Raw genomic sequence first — 11728 nt, 5'->3', positions numbered from 1 at the left:
GGATATCTCAAGGTGTATGCTTCAGGCACACCTTATTTTTCTATGTGTGAGTGCTAGAGGCACAGTTAGGTGCCCACAAGGACAGTTATGTGGTGGAGAGCCACATAGGATGATTGAGAGAATCTAGGAGCAGATTGAGGAGATGATTGTGGAGCTCTGAAGTCATCAGTGATGTCAGTGAGCATGTATGAGGTGCCTACTTAAGCACCTCACTCTTCTTCATTCTATAAGCAAGTATTCTGAATTTGTGTCAACTCTACTCTTTCCTTTCAGTGTTCCAACATGGTATCAGAGCCATTTTATCCCCCTTGAGCCCATTTCTACCACATCATCATCATCATCATCTTCTTCTTCTTCACCATCTCTTCCTCTTCTTCCCAAAATTTGCTTAAGCCTGTTCTCCTCAGGTTCTCAACCATTTCCCACGCCCTTCCTGCTGGAGATCCACCTTGAAGGGGTGAACTTTTGGCTGCAAGGAATTGAAGAACCTCCATCTCTGCTGGTCGCCATTACACATTTTTCGTCAATTTCTCTTCCTACGTTTTCTCTATACCTGCTCCTTCTTTCTCTAATTCCTTTCAGGGGAAGCTTCTCCATCCTTGGGCTACCTTGTGCTGAAATCTGAGCAACAATGGCTGCATATTGAAGGAGAAAACAGAGAAAAACCGGTCGACTTTGTAAAAGGAAGAGAAGGCGACCTGACGCGTTTTTGTGCCTCTTCTTCCTAGAGGATCTACTGTGGTATACCAGCTTTCTTTTGCCTCAAAAAGCCCCCTTTCTTTTGCTTTGAAGAGTGAGCTATAAGCCCTCCAAGTTCAGCTCTTTAGTTTTGACAGTTTTGACAAGCTTTTGAAGATGATGCTACATAAAATGCTACTCTAGCATTTCTGGTCTTTTGAAGTTTTCAATAACTTCAGTACAAGTGTGGCTTCAGTTTTGCTTTGATTTGTTAGACCTGTTTTTGATTGGAAAGTGTTGAGATATCAAGCTCTACCCCCGATATATCTCCTGGATGACTATCATTTATGTCACCGCCTATGTTAGTTGTACTCGTGGTGTAGTTAGACTACCACGTATGTTTTTGGTTTGGGTTCACATATGAACCACGTATTCTAGGGTCTGACATATAGGGTATTTCCCTCTTCTATTGTATGGTTGTTGTGTGCAAAAGTGAAGAAAGGCTTCACCCTCCAACCTTGTGTCCTCTCTCTTTTGTGTGTTGTGAAGAAAGCTGAACTTGAGTCTCCTATCTCTCTCCCTTATTCTTTACATGGTATCAGAGCCTTGTTCGTGGTAAGGAGCTCAAGAAAGCAAGCCAAGTTTGTGGTGTCCTGGTAAGAGGACCAGTGTTGCTTTCCTATTTCGAGTTTGGAAGCAAAACTCTGCAGGTAGCACAGCCAGAAGTGCAGGAGTGCACTGTTTCAGATTGAGAGGCCCTTCGCGGTGTGGCGAGAGCATAGTATATGCTGCGGGAAAGGGCAAAGCCTTAGGTGACTTTATTTTTTTGATTTGAGGCCGTTTCGGGGCCCGTTTTAAAGGCGGAAGTTCTTCGCAGGCACTCAGAAAAAGGCCCTGTTTTTCGCTGTGCGACCACTGCGCGGCTAGTCGGTGGAAAGGTGCCACAAAAATTGCATCGTATGCCTGTGTGCAGAGATATTGGGAGTTGCAAATTCATGCCTGTTGCCTGTTGATGCAAAATCGTCACTAGGAAGTGACTGTGTGGTGAAATACCACTTTCGTCAGTGTTGCAGATCTGCCCCTGTGAGGCTTTTTGCAGAAGTTTTGCTATTTGCCCTTGTGAGGCATTTGCTATGTTTACAGGTTGCTGTTGCAATTCGTGATTTGTAAAATGTCTAAGAATCTATCTACCATTGTCAGTGAGAAGCTTGACAAGAACAACTTCCAAGCATGGAAGTTCAGGATGACAAACTTCCTTATGGGAAAGGGAGTTTGGGAGTACATAAGTGGTGAAACTGCAGAACCAGTTTTGGGTGCTGCTCCCACTCCTACTGAATTGAAGGCCTTTAAAGAATGGCATGAAAAAGCCAGAAAATGCCTGTATTGGTTGTCTGTTAACATTTCAGATTCTATGATTGTGCATATACAGGATCTAGAGACGCCTAAGGAGGCATGGGATACATTGGTGAAGCTGTATAGCACAAATACCAAAGCACGAAAGATGCAGCTAAAGCAGGAGTTGCACAATGTGCAAAGGAAAAATCTGAATATAAATGAGTATTCCTTGAAGGTGAAGCCTTGCAGATTCTCTTGCCTCCATTGGAGCACCTGTTGATGATGAGGACTTAGTGTCCGTGACCTTGAATGGTCTTGGGAAAGATTATGCACAGTTTCGGACATCCATTGGAGTCCGTGAAACATTTCCTGATTTTCAGGAACTTATTGCTCTCTTGCTGAGTGAAGAGCAAAGGAATGGTGGTTCAGCCACCTCAACTTCTCAAGAGACTGCTTTCTACTCGAATACAGGTAGAGGCAGAGGTAGAGGAAGAGGCCGTTTTGGTGGCCGTGCAGGAAATCAGAACCAACAGCAACAACAGGAAAACCAGTCCTATGGAGGAGGACGTGGTAGTTCTAGAGGCAGGGGGAGCCAAAGAGGCCGTGGTTCATGGCAAAGGAACCAGCAAGTAAATAGCAGCACAGAATGCTATTATTGTGGAAAGCCTGGACACAAGGAGAATACATGCTATAAAAAGCAGAATGACATCAAAAGTGGGAAGTTGCAGCAAAGCAACTATGCATCATCAAGTGGGCATGGTGACGACAGAAATGAGCACCTTTTTGTGATGCAGCATATGGTTAACTCCATGTCAGGAGATGCTGCAGCTTGCAATGATGTTTGGTATGTTGATTCAGGTGCCTCTAACCACATGACCAGTCATGGTGAGTAGTTTCATGATGTTAGAAATTTGGATAAGCCAGGTTATGTTGAAACAGGTGATGATACTGTGCACCCAATTACGCAGGTTGGTAAAGTGCCATTGGCTATGCAGGATGGCAAAACGAAGTACTTGGCAGATGTACTTCATGTTCCAAAAATCACTAAGAACCTGGTTTCAGTTGGCCAGATGGTTGAGCAAGGTCTGCAGGTTAGATTTAATCCTGATGGATGCTTTGTTGAGGACTTGAAAAATAAGTGCCGCTTGGTTGCGAAAGGCAACAAAAATGGCAGAATGTTCACCTTGGATGTTGATATGCCTGAGGTGAAAGCTGCTATGTTTGCGCATGGGAGAGGTGTCATTGCAGATATTGAGATATGGCACAAGTGCATTGGGCACGTGAATATACAAAGGCTGAAATCTATGCAAACAAAAAACATTGTTGCAGGTTTGCCTAAATTCAGAGTTGAGGGAATGCAAAAGGTATGTGAAGCATGCCAAATGGGTAAGCAGGCCAGACATGCATTTCCCAAAAATGCTAAGGTGAGCAGAAGACCTTTGGAAGTGATCCATTCAGATGTTTGGACAACCAAAGCTGCTTCTATTGGTGGATGCCATTATTATGTGACGTTTATTGATGACTACACTAGGAAGGTGTGGATTTATTTTATGAAGCACAAAAGTGAAGTGTTCAGCCATTTCAAGGCTTTTAAGGCCATGGTTGAAAAAGAGAAAGGTGTGCATATTAAAGTGCTAAGATCTGATGGAGGGGGAGAGTACTTTTCAAAAGAATTTTGTGAATATCTGAAAGAACAGGGAATTCAAAGGAAGTGCTCATGCAGGTCTACCCCTCAGCAGAATGGGGTTGCAGAAAGGAAGAACAGGCATATTGCAGAAGTAGGACGGGCGATCCTAAATGAGAAAAACATGCCTGATTATTTTTGGGCTGAAGCAGTAGCAACTGCTGTTTATATTATGAACAGAACCCCCACTGCAGCTGTCCATGGCATGACGCCTGAAGAAATGTATACAGGTAAAAAACTAGATATTTCTCACTTGAAGGTATTTGGTTGCATAGCTTATGTTCATGTTCCTGATGAGAAGAGAACAAAGCTGGATCCAAAGGCAGAAAAATGCATCTTTATTGGATATGCTCTGCACCAGAAAGGGTATCACTGTTATAACCCTTCCACCCGCAAAATGCAAGTGAGCAGAGATGTTGTTTTTGATGAAATGAGCAACTGGTATGCACCAACTGTTATGGTAGGAGATGCAGATGCAGGAAATGGGAATGCTGCAATAAATGCAGAGCAGCAATCTCAAGCCTGGAGTGGACCCAGAGAGTCCTCTACTAGTGGATCTAATGCATGGACAGGGAGATTGAGATCTAGTGAATCGTCACATGGCAGCCCTGATAGTGTTGTGCAAGTATCACATAAGGGAAAAGAAAAAGTAGACCATGCTCCAGTGTTCGATGTGTCTGCTGGTAGCTCTCATGTTGATGGAGAGTCAAGCGGCTCTGAAATGAGCCTTGATGAGGAACTTGGGATTCCTTCTGTTGTTACACTTGGTGCAAGGAAAAGCAGGCATGATTTAAAGACTCCTGCAACTGATCCAGTTGTACGGAGGTCCACTCGTATTAAGTATCCAGTCGCCAGGCTGAGATATGATGGGTATACAGCACATCACTATGCTTATATGGTCAAGGTTCTAGAGGAGCTAGAGCCCACATGTTTTGAGGATGCAGCAGGGCATAAAAATTGGGAAGCAGCTATGGATGAAGAGATGGCTGCCTTGGATGCAAACCATACTTGGGATTTGATGCCTTTGCCTCATGATAAGAAGGCTATTGGCTGCAAGTGGGTTTACAAAGTAAAGCACAATGCTGATGGGTCTGTTAGCAGGTACAAGGCAAGATTGGTTGCCAAAGGTTTTGCGCAGACATATGGAATTGACTATGAGGAAACTTTCAGCCCAGTTGCAAGGATGGCAACCGTGAGAGCAGTAATTGCTATGGCTGCTGCAAAGGGATGGTCTTTGCATCAGATGGATGTGAAAAATGCCTTCTTGCATGGTGATTTGCAGGAAGAGGTTTATATGATGCAGCCAGAAGGTTATGAGGATAATTCACACCCCGATTTTGTATGCAGGTTGCGCAAAGCCTTGTATGGCTCTCGGGGGGGTCACTCATCATATGTAACCCTATCACGTGAGTTCAACAGAAGGATATTTTTTATTTCTAAAATTTACATAAATAAATATACATAAGGGACTATTTAAAATAGTTTTGGGAAAAATTTACAGATTTGTATAGAAAAGGGGTACATTTTATTAATGAAAAATTTACAGATAAGGGATTTTAGAAATAGGCCTTGAACGCACGTGGTATAGAGGGTTTATACATAGTGACCCCCCCGAGGTATGGCTTAAAACAGGCGCCGAGGGCATGGTCAGACAAGATAGGGCAATATCTTGTCACTATTGGATTTCAGATTTCCAATTCAGATTTTTCACTTTATGTGAAAAGGACAAACAGAGGGATTGTGCTTATAGTCATCTATGTTGATGACTTGATTATTACAGGTGATAGTGATGCAGACATTAATGAAGTGAAGCTGCTGTTGAAGCAGAAATTTGAGATGAAGGATTTGGGAGAGCTGCGTTACTTCTTGGGCATTGAGGTTATTAGATCCCCGAGTGGGATATGGCTGTTGCAAAGGCAATACGGTTTGGACATGCTGTCCAAATATGGGATGACAGGCTATAAGCCTATCTCTGTTCCATTGGAGCAGAATGTGAAGCTCAGAGACAGGTGAGCTTCTTGAAGATATTACTATGTACAGGTGCATAGTAGGTAGCTTGATTTACATGACTATAACCAAACCAGATTTGAGCTATGCTGTGGGGCTGGTGAGTCAGTTTATGCAGGCACCGAGGAAGCCACATTTGGATGCGGCTAGGTGCATACTGCGGTATGTGAAGTCCACATTGCATTATGGACTGTTTTATGAAGCTGGGTGTGCATTACAGGTACATGGATACACAGATGCTGACTGGGCTGGTAGTGTCTCAGACAGGAGATCTACTAATGGTTTTATGTTTTCCCTTGGGAGTGGTGCCATCAGTTGGAGCAGCAAGAAGCAGCCAACAGTTGCCTTGTCGAGCACAGAGGCTGAGTACAGGGGTGCAGCAATGGCTGCATGTGAGGTAGCTTGGTTACGGAAGCTACTTGCAGATATGGGACAGTCAATTCATGCAGAGTTGTCATTCATTGTGACAACATTAGCAGCATCATGCTTGCTAATAACCCAGTTTATCATGCTAGAACGAAGCACATTGAGGTGCATTATCACTTTGTGAGAGAGAAGGTTCTAGCTGGTGAGATTGATCTTGTCTATGTCAGCACTGAGGAGCAGGTGGCTGATATTTTTACGAAGGCATTGGGTACCGAGAAGCTTCGCAGATTTAGGAGCTTGCTTGGTGTACGTGAGATGGATTTGAGCTTGAGGGGGAGTGTTGAGATATCAAGCTCTACCCCCGATATATCTCCTGGATGACTATCATTTACCAAATAGTACTAATAAGTAGTATGATATGACAATAGTATAATGGTTCTCTCTCTCTCTCTCTCTCTCTCTCTCAATCTCTCTCTCTCTCAATTAACAACAGATGAGTTACTTAAGATAGTAGTACAAAAAGCAGCCCCCAAAGGGGCTTCAAAGGGGCAGCTAAAAATAAAAACATGCACAAAAATATGTAAGAGCCATTGCAAAAATACATGCTCAGCAATAGTTCTTATAGAGAAATGTTTGCCAAGATTCGTTCGTGCACCTCATGGGGTACATGATGCACCATTCTTTGGCCTTTAACCTTGTGCTTTGCATGCAACATTTGGAACTTTATTGCCAACACTGCATTAGCATGCACTATAGTAGAAGGTGCATCTTTTACTCATACATAATTGCTTTTGTATTTTGGGATTTTTGCATAAAAGATTTCAGAAACTGCTTGATCCCCAATGTTGAAGACATTACCCTAGCCAACCGTCTCTTGCTCTATGAGGACTATTTTTGATTTTGAGCATAGCACCACATAATAATCCTCATTATCTTCACTTGTAGGGGACCGTAGTACTGCAAAATGGTCACCTATTTGAAGCATGGTAGCCAGTTGGTCTCTATCCATTGCAAATGTTATAGATTCCTTCTCCATGTCTGATGTAGTCCTGTCCATGGTTCCATGCTTTAGAGCTGTCAACATCGCCAACCCTTACTTCTACGAAGAGCCTTTGTTTAGAATCATCTCCCATCTTCCATGCCAAACATTCCACAACATCATGTGCATTTTGTAGCTTTGCACCATTTACACCCAATTGTTCACTGGTTAGTGCACGCTTTATGACTACACCAGCCCCATCATGTTCTCCCTTGTCATGACCACTTTCAAAAAAGTTCCACATCATCCGAATGCTAGACGAAGAGCAATACCTAGCATAGCAAACAACAGATATATTACATTTTAAAATATGCAACATCTTTAGTGTGATGTAGAAAATAATGGGGCAGTGTGCGATGTCTTAGCTTGCAACAAAGTAAAATGGGCGAGCGGCCTTGAACTAAGATGCTGCCCCATTTGACCAAACCCAGTGCCTTTTACACTTCAAGCCTTTAGTTTATGGTGGAGCATAAAGCAATGCTGCACAAATAGTGTGTCATGTTCTTTGTCATCTGAAATGTAAAAGATGGATTGCTTTTTTATCTCGGGCTTCTTGCCACTCCATGCCTCTTCAGGAATACCACCATCCAAACTCTTACTAGGTGATCTATTGATCACATGCACTGCAGTCTTCATTGCCTCAACCCAAAAACCACCAGAAAGACTTCCATTGGAAAGCATGCATTGCAACCTTTCTTGAATGGTACGGTTCATCTTTTCTGCAATTGGATTTTGCTCTGGAGTACCCTCGCATGTGAGCTCCCTCTTAATCCCACGTGTATCACAGAAATGCTGAAAGTCATGAGAGAGATACTCTCCACCATTGTCAGTCCGTAGGCATTTAAGCGTTCTACCTGACTGATTCTCAACCAAGGCCAATTATTTCTGAAATACCTGAAACACATCACTCTTTCGAGCTATAGCATAAGCCCACAATTCCTAGTTGCATCATCAATGAATGTCACATAGTATTCAGCCCCGCCTAATGACCGTGTAGGCATGGGACCACATACGTCTGAATGCACCAAATCAAGCTTTTCAAACTCTTTCTTTCCCCTTCTTTTATGGGCTGATTTAGTCTGTTTCCCATAGAGACAGTGCTCACAAAATTCAAAATTAGAGAAACTCAAATGCGGTACATAACCCAAACAGCATAAGAGTTTCATTCCATTCTGGCTCATGTGCCCCAACCTGTAATGCCACAAAGAAGTGCTTGGCTGCTCGGTTATTGCAACAACATGATCAAATACCTCTGATACATGTAAGGGATACAAAGTCCCACAGTTGGCACCCCTGGCCAAAAGCATAGAGCCCTTCTGAATTTTCCAACTCTGAAAGCCAAAAGTGGTGTGAAAACCAGCATCATCTAGCTGACCCACTGAAATAAGACTCTTGGTCAGCTTAGGCACATGTCTCACATGTTTCAAAACAAATGTAGACCCATTTGCAAAAGAAAACTTTATGTCACCTGCTCCCACTATGTCACATGCATAGTCATTTTCAAGATGCATACAACCTGTCTTTCCACTGTCATAAGTGGAGAACCATTCCCTATGGGGAGTAACATGGAATGAAGCACCACAATCCAAAATCCAATCCTAGGAATATGCATCATCTGAAGCGGTAAGCAACTCTGCAGATAAACTAGACATGAAGAGAATGTCATTGTCACTATCATGTGTGACTGCATTGATCTCCTCAATCTTCACTTTTCCTTTATCCTCCCTTGGACTCTCTTCCTTTTGATTTGCACCCCCATTTGCATTCTTTTTCTTATCCTTTTGCTCTCTTTTCAGCTCTCTTTTCAGCTTGTAGCAATCCTTTTTCATATGGCCCTTCTTGCCACAATGGTAACACTCAATGTTCCTTGCCTTGGATTTGCTACGTGACTTCCCTCTTTCTTGGGACTTCCCCCTGAACTGTGATCTACCCCTTTGCACATTTAAGGCTGCATCTTGCTTGTTGCCATCCATAGACTTCCGTCTAATCTCCTCGGCCAACAAGCTACCCAAAACATCATCAAATTTCAATACTCCACCAGGTGCAGAGTTACTGACAGCTGTACAGAAGGTATCCCATGAGGATGGCAATGAACATAAGAGAAATATTGCCTTAGTCTCCGCATCAAAATTCATTTTCTGAGCCTGAAGCTGGCTGAAAATAATATTGAATTCATTCAAGTGAGAAGAAATGGAGACCCCTTCCTTCATCTGTAGCTCAAACAACCTCTTCATGAGGTAAACTTTATTAGAGGCAGTTTCCTTTTCATAAGTGGCACACACTTTCTTCCACAAATCTTCCATAGTTTGCTCATTTACTACTATGAAATAAACTGACTCTGTAAGATGAAATCTAATAGTAGACTTTGCTAATGCATCCAACTCATTCCAATCATCCTCAGACATATTTGCAGGCTTAGCTTCAATCCCTGCCAAGGGTTTAATCTGCTTCTTTTGAATAAGCACATCCCTTATTTGTTCTTTCCAAAAAGAAAAGTTTGTCCCATCAAACTTTTTAATGCTGAAAAACTCCTTTTCAGACATGGAAGAGGATGCCATGATGAAAATGAAACAAAATCCCAAATGCTAGTGCTGCAAGAGAGAATCACACCAAATACCAGGTGCACCCAAATGTGTATGCCACAATAGAGTGAAATATCACCAAAACTCAAAGCTCAAAGCATCAAAAGATGCATCTAACTCATGTGCGTATACTATGCATCCATATGAGCAAATCTGGCCCAAAAGAAAATGCCAATAAGTGCCAAATGACTCAAGCATAAACACCATCCACTGGCATATGCATCAATAATATCTCATCCAAGAGAGCATAGCACTATCAGTGCATCACTTCCAATGTGTCAAAGCTATCCCTCAGCATAAAATAGCATCCATGTGCAAAGCGTCCATAAAAAATAGCATCCCATAAGGCAATTTGGGCCTATCAGCGCATCCAATAAGGATCGCAATGCATCCAAATGGCCTATAAATCATCCACTGCAACCCAATGCACACCATGAATGAGCGCACATTGCTCAAACTACAACCAGAGTGATCTGCATAAGGTATGCTTAAGAAATCATAGTCCCATGGTAATGATCGCTACTGAAAATAGAACCCGAGATGCCTTAAAACATGGGCACCATTGCATAATCAGAATCATAAGAAAATATGTAAATATCTCTCTTCTGCGAGAACTCCAAAATCCCAACCGATGAGTGAGAAATGGGAGTCAACACTTATCCACTGCCATGTGGCATAAATCTAAGGTTTCAAAACCTTAGAATGAAAAATGCATAATAGAGAGACGAAATCGAATACACAGAGATCTATAACTCTGAAAATCCTCCATCGAATTGCACAAAAATTGATAGGTAGGGTTTTTGGGCGTCCGAAACGCAATGGGACAGACGGTTTTAGAAACCGTGGTCTCAATCACTGGGTCCAACACACGGACTGAAAAACGTTTTGGAAACAGAGCTATTTGTAAACTCCACCGGAGTGCAAATGATGAGCAACATAGAAGTTTTAGGACCTCTTGAGTCCACCGAAACTGACAGATCTGTGGTTGCTTCAAACTTGAGTTCCAACCCCTAGGCAAAAAATGCAGAAATTGACACAGTGAGTCAGAATTCCAATGAAATGATCCCAGGTTCAAGAATGAAGGTGTTTCCAAGCTCCTAAAGTGAAGTGGACACCAAAAGCAAGCAATAGTTGCCTTTACAAGTCAATATGGAGTCTCTGTCAGAACAGGGAAAAGCTCAAAAAACGACTCTTTCTTTGAAAACACTTAACAGGCTCTCAAAACCACTTCGCAAAACCCAAGTGACTTTTCCAAAGGTTCCTCCAAGGTCTCTGCAACTCAGATGCAAGTAAAGTCACCCACAAAGCTTCCCACAGAGCTTCTCCTTCCTTCCACAGAGCTGTTGAGCTTCAAGCATTCACGCACGCTCAGCTAGATCACCTGGGCTCTAATACCAGTTGAGAGTGCTCTCAACGAAAGCAAGAACGGAGGAAGGAGAGAGAGAGAGAGAGAGAGAGAGACATAGAGAGCCACACAAGTTTTGGTGGGTGCAGAACCACTCTCAACAGAAGCAAGAACGAAAGAAGGAGAGAGAGAGAGAGAGAGAGAGAGAGAGAGAGAGAGAGAGACAGAGAGGCACACAAGTTTTGGTGGGTGCAGAACCACCCTAATCTTCTTTTTCATTCATTTATATATGTGTTTGAGTATTTTACATAACCTGGGTAAAGACACAGTGACCTTTAACCCCCACACACTATGCCAGTGACTATACAGCTAAGAAGATTTTACATGCTGGGTACTATTGGCCGACCTTGTTCAAGGATGTCACTATGTATTGCAAAACTTGTGAACCATGCCAATTCCTTGGTAGGAAGGATTTGCGTCTTGGGCAACATCACTCAGTGATGTCCATCCATCTGTTTCAGAAGTGGGGAATAGATTTTGTTGGGTCCCACCCATGACTGCTTGCAAAAAGAAGTATCTTTTGGTAGCCACTCAGTATGTCACTAAGTGGACTGAAGCTATCGCCCTCCTCACTGCAACTGGTAAGGCAGTTTGAAATTTCATATTTGAACGTATCTGCACAAGGTTTGGGA

This window comes from Dipteris shenzhenensis, chromosome 22 (assembly GCF_047967505.1).
Source record: "Dipteris shenzhenensis isolate YYH24624 ecotype China chromosome 22, Dip_SZ_1.0, whole genome shotgun sequence".
Taxonomy (NCBI): Eukaryota; Viridiplantae; Streptophyta; class Polypodiopsida; order Gleicheniales; family Dipteridaceae; genus Dipteris; species Dipteris shenzhenensis.
The sequence above is the reverse complement of the archived record's forward strand: the minus strand, read 5'-3'. Positions refer to the sequence as shown.